At 30.5% G+C, this 12,078-nt stretch overlaps 1 protein-coding gene across 1 annotated transcript in view; it reads left to right on the top strand.

The window, feature by feature from the left end:
- Positions 1 to 448: 448 nt before the first annotated feature.
- Positions 449 to 12,078, top strand: part of LOC128655846 (gastrula zinc finger protein XlCGF7.1) — an 85,943-nt gene continuing 74,313 nt past the window's right edge. Inside the window, exon 1 of the mRNA XM_053709407.1 lies at positions 449 to 780. The gene's annotated coding sequence lies outside the window, so the exon portion shown is untranslated. The remainder of the gene's footprint in view (positions 781 to 12,078) is intronic.

A 12,078-nucleotide genomic window follows, 5' to 3' on the forward strand; every position in this document is an offset into this window, starting at 1 on the left:
CAGTGATTACCTTATAAGTGACAATCAGCATAAACCACTGTGAATGAACATTAAGAACAAGAAAGCTGCAAAATGTTTTGTTTTCAGAATGATTGTCTATAGGTTGTTTGTTACATTAAAGTTGATTTAAACAAAAAAACAAACAAGAAAAAAAAAGCTTTGAGTGGAGGTCACCTGTTTCCTGTCTAGAATCAGTGGAGGTCACATGTTTCCTGTCTAGAGTCAGTGGAGGTCACATGTTTCCTGTCTAGAGTTAGTGTAGGTCACATGTTTCCTGTCTAGAGTCAGTGGAGGTCACATGTTTCCTGTCTAGAGTCAGTGGAGGTCACATGTTTCCTGTCTAGAGTTAGTGTAGGTCACATGTTTCCTGTCTAGAGTCAGTGGAGGTCACATGTTTCCTGTCTAGAGTCAGTGGAGGTCACATGTTTCCTTTCTACAGTGGAGCTCCAGTCTGCAACTAGACCCTTCTTCTGTGTGCTGACGCCAGCCCTGAGGAAGTCACTCCCAATGCATTGTGGGATGAGCTCCTCGTGCTGATGCAGCTGCAGTGTGGTCATAACCAGTTTCCATCCCATAACTGGACCTTGGTGCTTCTCAGCGTTGGATTCAGCACAACACAATCCTATTGGTTTGAATGTCCCGCCCTTATGCTGCTGTACTAACTGGCCGGTTGTGTGAGTCACATGACGGCATTGTGTCATTGAGAAGTATGGGACTTAGCCGCTACCCTGAGAGTGCACTAGGGATTAGCTAACCGGGACCACACGGGTGAGAGGCAAGGTGAGTCACATGTTATTATGAATTTACTTAACAGCTACAGGTTGTATCTGCGGCATTGTGTTGTGTGTGTGTGTGTGCGGAACCTGCGTATTCACTACTGCCCCAGGTTATGCTCCTACTGTTTATATATAATAACCTGTGTATAAGAATAATCTGTGTGTAATACTAATAATAACCTGTGTGTAATACTAATAATAACCTGTGTATAATAATAATAATAATAATAATAACCTGTGTATAAGAATAATCTGTGTGTTATACTAATAATAACCTGTGTGTAATACTAATAATAACCTGTGTATAATAATAATAATAATAATAATAATAACCTGTGTATAATAATAATAATAATAACCTGTGTATTATAATAATAATAATAATAATAACCTGTGTATAATAATGATAATACTAATATGTGTATAATACTAATAATAACCTGCGTGTAATACTAATAATAATCTGTGTATAAGAATAACCTGTGTATAATAATAATAACCTGTGTATAATAATACTAATATGTGTATAATACTAATAATAACCCGCGTGTAATACTAATAATAACCTGTGTATAAGAATAATCTGTGTGTAATACTAATAATAACCTGTGTATAAGAATAATATGTGTGTAATACTAATAATAATAACCTGTGTGTAATACTAATAATAACCTGTGTATAATAATAATAACCTGTGTGTAATACTACTACTACTACTACTACTACTACTAATAATAATAATAACCTGTGTGTAATACTAATACTAATCTGTGTGTAATACTAATAATAATAACCTGTGTGTAATACTAATAATAATAACCTGTGTGTAATACTAATAACCTGTGTGTAATACTAATAATAATAATAATAATAATAATAATAATAATAATAATAACCTGTGTATAATAATAATCTGTGTGTAATACTAATAATAATAACCTGTGTGTAATACTAATAATAATAACCTGTGTATAATAATAATAACCTGTGTGTAATACTACTACTACTACTAATAATAATAATAATAATAATAATAATAATAATAATAATAATAATAATAATAACCTGTGTATAATACTAATCTGTGTGTAATACTAATAATAATAACCTGTGTATAATACTAATCTGTGTGTAATACTAATAATAATAACCTGTGTCTAATACTAATAATAATAACCTGTGTGTAATACTAATAACCTGTGTGTAATACTACTACTAATAATAATAATAATAACCTGTGTATAATAATAATCTGTGTGTAATACTAATAATAATAACCTGTGTGTAATACTAATAATAACCTGTGTATAATAATAATAACCTGTGTGTAATACTACTACTACTAATAATAATAATAACCTGTGTATAAGAATAATCTGTGTGTAATACTAATAATAATAACCTGTGTGTAATACTAATAATAATAACCTGTGTGTAATACTAATAACCTGTGTGTAATACTAATAACCTGTGTGTAATACTAATAATAATAACCTGTGTGTAATACTAATAATAATACACCTGTGTGTAATACTAATAATAATACACCTGTGTGTAATACTAATAATAATAACCTGTGTGTAATACTAATAATAATAACCTGTGTCTAATACTAATAATAATACACCTGTGTGTAATACTAATAATAATAACCTGTGTGTAATACTAATAATAACCTGTGTGTAATACTACTACTAATAATAATAATAATAATAATAACCTGTGTATAAGAATAACCTGTGTGTAATACTAATAATAATAACCTGTGTGTAATACTAATAATAATAACCTGTGTGTAATACTAATAATAACCTGTGTATAATAATAATAACCTGTGTATAATACTAATAACCTGTGTGTAATACTAATAATAACCTGTGTGTAATAATAACCTTTGTATAATAATAATAATAATAATAATAATAATAATAATAATAATAATAATATGTGTGTAATACTAATAATAACCTGTGTATAAGAATAACCTGTGTGTAATACTAATAATAACCTGTGTATAAGAATAATCTGTGTGTAATACTAATAATAACCTGTGTAAAATAATAACCTGTGTGTAATACTAATAATAACCTGTGAATAATAATAACTTGTGTATAAGAATAGCCTGTGAATAATAATAATAATAATAATAATAATAATAATAATAATAATAATATGTGTGTAATTCTAATAATAACCTGTGTATAATACTAATAACCTGTGTATAATACTAATAAAAACTGTGTATAATAATAATAACCTGTGTATAATACTAATAGTAAACTGTGTATAATAATAACCTGTGAATAATACTTATAATAACCTGTATATAATAATAACCTGTGTATAATACTAAAAATAACATGTGTATAATAATAATAACCGGTGTATAATACTAATAATAACCTGTGTATAATAATAACCTGTGTGTAATACTAATAATAACCTGTGTGTAATAATAATAACCTGTGTATAATACTAATAATAACCTGTGTCTAATACTAATAATAACCTGTGTATAATACTAATAATAACCTGTGTATAATACTAATAACCTGTGTGTAATAATAATAATAATAACCTGTGTATAATACTAATAATAACCTGTGTATGTATAATAATAACCTGTGTATAATAATAACCTGAGTGTAATAATAATAATAACCTGTGTGTAATACTAATCATAACCTGTGTATAATACTAATGATAACCTGTGTATAATACGTATAATAACCTGTGTATAATACTAATAATAACCTGTGTATAATAATACCCTGTGTATAATAACCTGTGTGTAATACTAATAATAACCTGTGTGCAATACTAATAACCTGTGTGCAATACTAATAACCTGTGTGTAATACTAATAATAACCTGTGTGTAATACTAATAATAACATGTGTATAATAATAATAACCTGAGTGTAATAATAATAATAATAACCTGTGTATAATACTAATAATAACCTGTGTATAATAATAACCTGTGTGTAATACTAATAATAACCTGTGTATAATAATAATAACCTGTGTATAATAATAATAACCTGTGTGTAATAATAATAACCTGTGTGTAATACTAATAATAACCTGTGTGTAATAATAATAATAACCTGTGTGTAATACTAATAATAACCTGTGTGTTATACTAATAATAACCTGTGTATAATACTAATAATAACCTGTGTATACTAATAATAACCTGTGTATAATACTAATAATAACCTGTGTATAATAATAACCTGTGTGTAATAATAATAATAACCTGTGTATAATACTAATAATAACCTGTGTATGTATAATAATAATAACCTGTGTATAATAATAACCTGAGTGTAATAATAATAATAACCTGTGTGTAATACTAATCATAACCTGTGTATAATACTAATAATAACCTGTGTATAATAGTAACCTGTGTATACTAATAATAACCTGTGTATAATACTTATAATAACCTGTATATAATACTAATGATAACCTGTGTATAATACTAATAATAACCTGTGTATAATAATACCCTGTGTATAATAACCTGTGTGTAATACTAATAATAACCTGTGTGTAATACTAATAATAACCTGTGTATAATAATAACCTGTGTGTTATACTAATAATAACCTGTGTAGTATAATAACCTTTGTGTAATACTAATAATAACCTGTGAATAATAATAATAATAATAATAATAATAATAACCTGTGTGTAATACTAATAATAACCTGTGTATAATAATAACCTGTGTGTTATACTAATAATAACCTGTGTATAATAATAACCTGTGTGTAATACTAATAATAACCTGTGTGTAATAATAATAACCTGTGTGTAATAATAATAATAACCTGTGTATAATAATAACCTGTGTGTAATACTAATAATAACCTGTGTATAATAACCTGTGTGTTATACTAATAATAACCTGTGTATAATAATAACCTGTGTGTAATACTAATAATAACCTGTGTAATAATAATAATAATAATAATAATAATAATAACCTGTGTGTAATACTAATAACCTGTGTATAATAATAACCTGTGTGTATAATAATAATAATAATAACCTGTGTGTAATAATAATAACCTGTGTGTAATACTAATAATAACCTGTGTATAATAATAACCTGTGTGTAATAATAATAATAATAACCTGTGTGTAATAATAATAATAACCTGTGTGTAATACTAATAATAACCTGTGTATAATAATAACCTGTGTGTATAATAATAATAATAATAATAATAATAATAATAATAATAATAACCTGTGTGTGTATAATAATAATAATAATTATAGCCTGTGTGTGTATAATAATTATAGCCTGTGTGTGTGTATAATAATAATAATAGTAGTAGTAGTAGTAAAAAATAATAATAATAATAATAATAGTAGTAATAATAACCTGTGTGTGTGTATAATAATAATTATAGCCTGTGTGTGTGTATATAATAATAATAATAGTAGTAGTAATAATAATAATAATAACCTGTGTGTATAATAATAATAATTATAGCCTGTGTGTGTATAATAATAATAATTATAGCCTGTGTGTGTGCATAATAATAATAATTATAGCCTGTGTGGGTGTGTATAATAATAATAATAATTATTATTATAGCATGTGTGTGTGTATAATAATAATAATTATAGCCTGTGTGGGTGTGTATATAATAATAATAATTATAGCCTGTGTGTGTGTGTATAATAATAATAATTATAGCCTGTGTGTGTGTGCATAATAATAATTATAGCCTGTGTGTGTGTATAATAATAATAATAATTATAGCCTGCGTGTGTGTGTATAATAATAATTATAGCCTGTGTGTGTATAATAATAATAATAATAATAATAATTATAGCCTGTGTGTGTGTATAATAATAATAATTCTAGCCTGTGTGGGTGTGTATAATAATAATAATAATAATAATAATAATTATAGCCTGTGTGTGTGTATAATAATAATAATTATAGCCTGTGTGTGTGTGTGTATAATAATAATAATTATAGCCTGTGTGTGTGTGTGTGTATAATAATAATAATTATAGCCTGTGTGTGTGTGTGTGTGTGTATAATAATAATAATTATAGCCTGTGTGTGTGTGTGTGTATAATAATAATAATTATAGCCTGTGTGTGTGTGTGTATAATAATAATAATTAAAGCCTGTGTGTGTATAATAATTATAATAACCTGTGTGTGTGTGTAATAATAATAATAATAATTATAGCCTGTGTGTGTGTGTGTATAATAATAATAATAATAATTATAGCCTGTGTGTGTGTGTGTGTGTATAATAATAATTAAACCCTGTGTGTGTATAATAATTATAATAACCTGTGTGTATAATAATAATAATAATAATAATAATAATAATAATAATAATAATAATAATTATTATTATTATTATTATTATTATTATTATTATTATTATTATTATTATTATAGCCTGTGTGTGTGTATAATAATAATAATAATTATAGCCTGTGTGTGTGTATAATAATAATAATAATTATAGCCTGTGTGTGTGTGTATAATAATAATAATTATAGCCTGTGTGTGTGTGTGTATAATAATAATAATTATAGCCTGTGTGTGTGTGTGTATAATAATAATAATTATAGCCTGTATGTGTGTGTATAATAATAATAATTAAAGCCTGTGTGTGTATAATAATTATAATAACCTGCGTGTGTGTAATAATAATAATAATAATAATAATAATTATAGCCTGTGTGTGTGTGTGTATAATAATAATAATAATAATAATAATTATAGCCTGTGTGTGTGTGTGTATAATAATAATAATTAAACCCTGTATGTGTATAATAATTATAATAACCTGTGTGTGTATAATAATAATTATTATTATTATTATTATTATTATAGCCTGTGTGTGTGTGTATAATAATAATAATAATAATAATAATAATAATTATAGCCTGTGTGTGTGTGTATAATAATAATAATTATAGCCTGTGTGTGTGTGTGTATAATAATAATAATTATAGCCTGTGTGTGTATTATAATAATAATAATAATAATAATAATAATAATAATAATAATTATAGCCTGTGTGTGTGTATAATAATAATAATTAAAGCCTGTGTGTGTATAATAATTATAACCTGTGTGTATAATAATAAATTGTGTGTATAATAATAATAATAATTATAGTAATAATAATGATAATAACCTGTGTGTATAATAATAATAATTATAGCCTGTGTGTGTGTATAATAATTAGTCTGTTTGTATAATAATAACCTGTGTATAATAATAATTATAACCTGTGTATAATAATAATAATGACCTGTGTGTATAATAATAAATTGTGTGAAAAATAATAATAATAATAATAATAATAATAATAACCTGTGTGTGTGTGTATAATAATTATAATAACCTGTGTATAATAATAATAATAATAATAATAATAATAATAATAATAATAATAACCTGTGTGTATAATAATAAATTGTGTGTATTATAATAATAATAATAATAATAATAACCTGTGTGTGTGTGTGTGTATAATAATTATAATCTGTGTATAATAATAATAATAATAACCTGTGTGTATAATAATAAATTGTGTGTATTATTATAATAATAATAATAATAATAATAATAACCTGTGTATAATAATAATAACCTGTGTATAATAATAATAATAATAACCTGTGTGTGCTGCTAATAACTCTTTGGATACCTTTATGGGTGTCACTAGGATACAGGTTAGGTTTCCTTTCTGTGCTTTGATTTGATGATAGAAGTAGTTTATATAGGTTGTGTATAATAATAATAACCTGTGGGTGCTGCTAATAACTCTTTGGATACCTTTATGGGTGTCACTAGGATACAGGTTAGGTTTCCTTTCTGTGCTTTGATTTGATGATAGAAGTAGTTTATATAGGTTGTGTATAAATCCAGCTGTGATGCGACTTCCAGTTAGATTTGTACAGTAGCACAGATGACTATATTGGTAATTGTAGATCATTTTATTCTTAGTAAACCTATAATGTCACAAATCTCTTGTAGTGAAAGCATTTCTCTCTAATGGCAGTGATAGTCCACGAAATCCATTCATAATCTATGTGAAATACTTCAGCTTGCCACCAGGAGGAGGCAAAGACCTTCATAAACAAAATATTATACATCCCTCCCACTTCCCCTTCACTCCTTTGCCTCGTTTCATGGAGGTTGGCAGAGAGAGGTGCTCTGCTGAAGATTCTGATTTGATTGTCCTTAATGGATTTGTTTCCTGCAAGAGAGGACATGGGAGTTGTTAAAAGCCATGTAATTCTCTAATTAAAGTTTTGGTGCATGTTAGCTTCTGGATATCGCTGGGAAGTTCCATATGCCTCCTCCCTTGCAGGCAAACGATGTTGGTTACACTGATTTTTCTTTGTATTACAGGACCTAGTCAAAATGAAAATAACTCTCTGAGGATTCCTTCAGGATGACAGCAGCTGGGTAAGTCCTTACTTTTTTTTTCTTCCTTCTCTAATGGCTTGTTGCCTAATGAGATAGGGACAGCAGACAATCTGCCTGCAGGCTGCTCTATAACCTTATGTATGGAAGAGGTTAATCTACAGCCTGAGGTTGACCTTTTGTATATGGGGGCATATGTTTAACAGTGGCAACGGGTCCTCTGACTAGACTTGCCATTTAGACCTGGTGCACCTCTATCACGTGAGGTGGTGACTGCAATGAAAGGGGGCTCAGTTAGCCTTGATGCGGTCCTCATATCCCCATTATCCATGGCCGTGCGACACTCCTACTGAGGAATTTTTAAATTCCAGGGAATTACACAAAGCATGGCGGATATGTAAGCTGTTTGCACGTGCTGTTCAGGCAGTGTTTCTAGCTCACTTAGGCCTGGTGATAGTGGGCGGTTTAGTCTCACACCGCATGCTGTTTTTTTGGGGGGGGATTTATACGTTCCCACCTTCTGAGTTTTTAGGAGGCGCAAACGGTGCATTGATTGATTTATTGCCAGAGCGGTAGCTATGGCTCAGATGCGGAGGTGGGGATACACCTCATGGAGCTTTGGACAGTAGGCTGTGGGCTAGATTGGGAGCTAACTGTGGATCACAGTACGTTATGCCCTAGTTATTGCCTTAAGTATTTTAGGTATTTTTTACTATGTATGTGTGTGTGTGTGTGTGTGTGTGTATGTGTGTGTATATATATATATATATATATATATATATATATATATATATATATATATATATATATATATATATATATATATATATCCTTAAAGGTTCAGCACTCTCAATTTCTTTCCAATCCAGGGTGCTCAGCAAAGTTTTGCAGACATCAAAAAAGAGACAGCAGGCACTCTCCGTTTAAACCACAATTTTACTCTTTAAAGTGACGTTTTGGGGTTTTACCCCCGTCTTCAGACTTACATACAATGTTAAAATGAAGTGCATATTTATAACTACTTACCCCTCTGCTTTCTACATAATCAATCAATTAACCCACCTCGTGCAGCTGCCAGCGACGTGTGCCTGGCGCAAGGAATACGTCATCAGAAAGAAGACGCCGCTCGGTGTTAGGCACCGCCACCGGAACTGTCAATCACCATACGTTGCTAGCCCAGCGTGTACTCGTCATTAGAGACGCCGTCTGTTGCTAGGGAGCCCTCCACTCGGTGATCGCAAACTTAACAGTGACTATCTGTGTAATTAAAAGCGTTGACCATCTGTGTAATTAAAAGCATTACATAGATGAAAACCTAATGTCAGGTTCTGTATGATTTGCTAGGTGTTGAGAATAAAATCATACAATGAGGTTAAGAACCGCAGCTGCTGAGATTTTATCTATGTATTTATAAAAAGTGGGTGGTATGTAGCAGGTAGAGATTCTGATGTATGACATGAACTATCACCTGTGATAGTGTCAAACATCAGATAAATCAATTTGCAGAGATTTGATATCAGGGAAGATAGTGAGAGGACACTATTGTTACTCCATGTGTCAAATACACTGAAATTATGTAGCAGAGTCCCTCAGAGTATAACCCATATGTAGAGATTATATAAAATTAACATATGATAAACAAGTTGAGCAACATATAAATGTTATATTACAGCTGTACAGTTAATCTAGAGATTCTCACTTGGTTGTAAATAAGCATAAGTGAAAAATAGCAAGCAAGGAAAAAAAAGAATTTGGTCTTAGAAATGCAGCAGTGCACAAACGTTGCGGTATGGGAGCAACCTTCAAGTTACAGTTCTTAAGTACCTGTGGTGGGGTAAACCCCTAAGAATGCCCAGGGTAATTCCAAAACTGGAGATAGTTTCACGGGCTGCTGAGGGTCCGGTAAAGTTGGAGCTCTGTTTCTCCGTGGTCGGCGTGTGACGTCACGCGCAGTGATCCGATGAAGATCCGGCTGTACAGTTAGAGACTGAGACAGTTGTTAGGAAGGCAGCAGTAACTAGCTTAGGCTCAGGATAATACCGTAAGCTACCAGGAGGTGGCAGACGGACAATAACAAGCAATAGGATAAGTGAGTAGGTGCTATATATAGGCAGGTTAATCAAGGAGTGTTATTTTTAACAGGACAATTACTTCAGTTAACTGCAACACAGATGATCCTGACACCTAATATGCAATATGTAACTCTTATGCCATAACTATGCTCCAATACATTTTTATCCGTTATCCAATACTACCGATATATGCAACACTTAGAGCATCCTGGCTAGCATATATTCTAGCAGTGTATCTGTAACAGCTTGTCTAGCCATAACCAATAATGGTTATAAGAAAATACTTCAAGATAATGCATATATAGGATGCTACCCAAATAATACTAAAAGAGACAATGCATCACTATAGAGAACATATTTGCAGAAGGGATAATCAAACCATGTTTACATATATTAAACACATAGGTAAATCTATAGAGAAATAAATAGAGAAATGAAACACATAGATAAATCTTAATTAATTAAATACATAGATACATCTTATTACTCCTTCTTGTTACTGATTTTAAAAGAAACACTGCCAGTCCATTTTCACATTTAAGCCTTTTGGTATTATGGTGTTCAACTCATATGTCCATCTTGCTTCCTTTTGTAATAGGATTTTATCCCTATCACCCCCTCTCCTGGGGTTAGGGACATGATCTATCAATGTATAGCAAAGATCAGACACATTATGTCCACTCTGCAAAAAATGGCGAGCCACCGGTTGATCCGACTCTTTTTAATTGCTGCACGGATAGAGCTCCTGTGGTTGGCCATACGGATTCTCAGGTTATCCCCTGTTTTACCCACGTAAAACAAACTACACGGGCAGTGTAGTAGATATACCACATGACTAGTGGTACATGTCATCCTATATTTATGAACATATTTCTTTCTGCTCCTAGGGTGATGGAAAAACTGACCTGTGATCACCCCGTTGCATGTGGTACACCCATTGCATTTAAAGCATCCAGGTTTAGCATCCTCCAGCCATGTTCTAGTTGTGTAGCAATGTATAGGATCAGTTAACTGCAATATATCTTTCAGTGATCTTCCCCGTCTATAGCCAATCCTAGGTGCCCCCGTCCCCTTAAACGGGAGGGTCTCTTCCATGCTCAATATCTTCCAATTTTCTTTTAGGATTATATTCAGACCATTTTTGTCTGCCGCATAAGTGGTTACCATAGTTATTTTCTCCAAACCTTCTTCTAAGGTCGCTTGTGTTTCTCTTATCTCACTTGAATTAATCTCTGTTATATGTTGTTGTAAAAGTTGATTGCGATACCCCCTCTTCAGAAAACGAACCCTCATCTCGTTAATTTGCTTCTCTGCTCTGTTCTTGTCAGTATTATTTCTTCTTACCCTTACAAACTGGGATTTCGGTAATGCCCTTTTAAGTGCTGGAGGGTGACAACTTGTTGCTTCAAGGAGAGAGTTCCTGTCCGTTGGTTTACGAAATAAGGTGGTACCCAATTTATCATCATCTCTATAGATTTTTAAATCTAAGAACTCAATTTCCTCTTGGCTCCGATTCATCTTGAATTTAAGCGTAGCATGCTCCGTATTTAGCTCATTGAACCAGATAAGCAGATCCTCCTTTTCCAGACCAGATTATTATGAGATCATCTATGAATCTCTTGAAGTATATTATTTCTTTTGTCTTGAAACATCCTGTACAATTACTCTCAAATTCCAACATAAAGCGATTTGCATAGGATGGGGCCACATTGGACCCCATCACTGTCCCCATTAGTTGTTGGTAATACTGTCACTCAATATAAAAAATATACCAAACATCACAATCAAAGAAAAATGTAA

The sequence above is a fragment of the Bombina bombina genome, chromosome 4 (genome assembly GCF_027579735.1).
Source record: "Bombina bombina isolate aBomBom1 chromosome 4, aBomBom1.pri, whole genome shotgun sequence".
NCBI classification, from domain to species: Eukaryota; Metazoa; Chordata; class Amphibia; order Anura; family Bombinatoridae; genus Bombina; species Bombina bombina.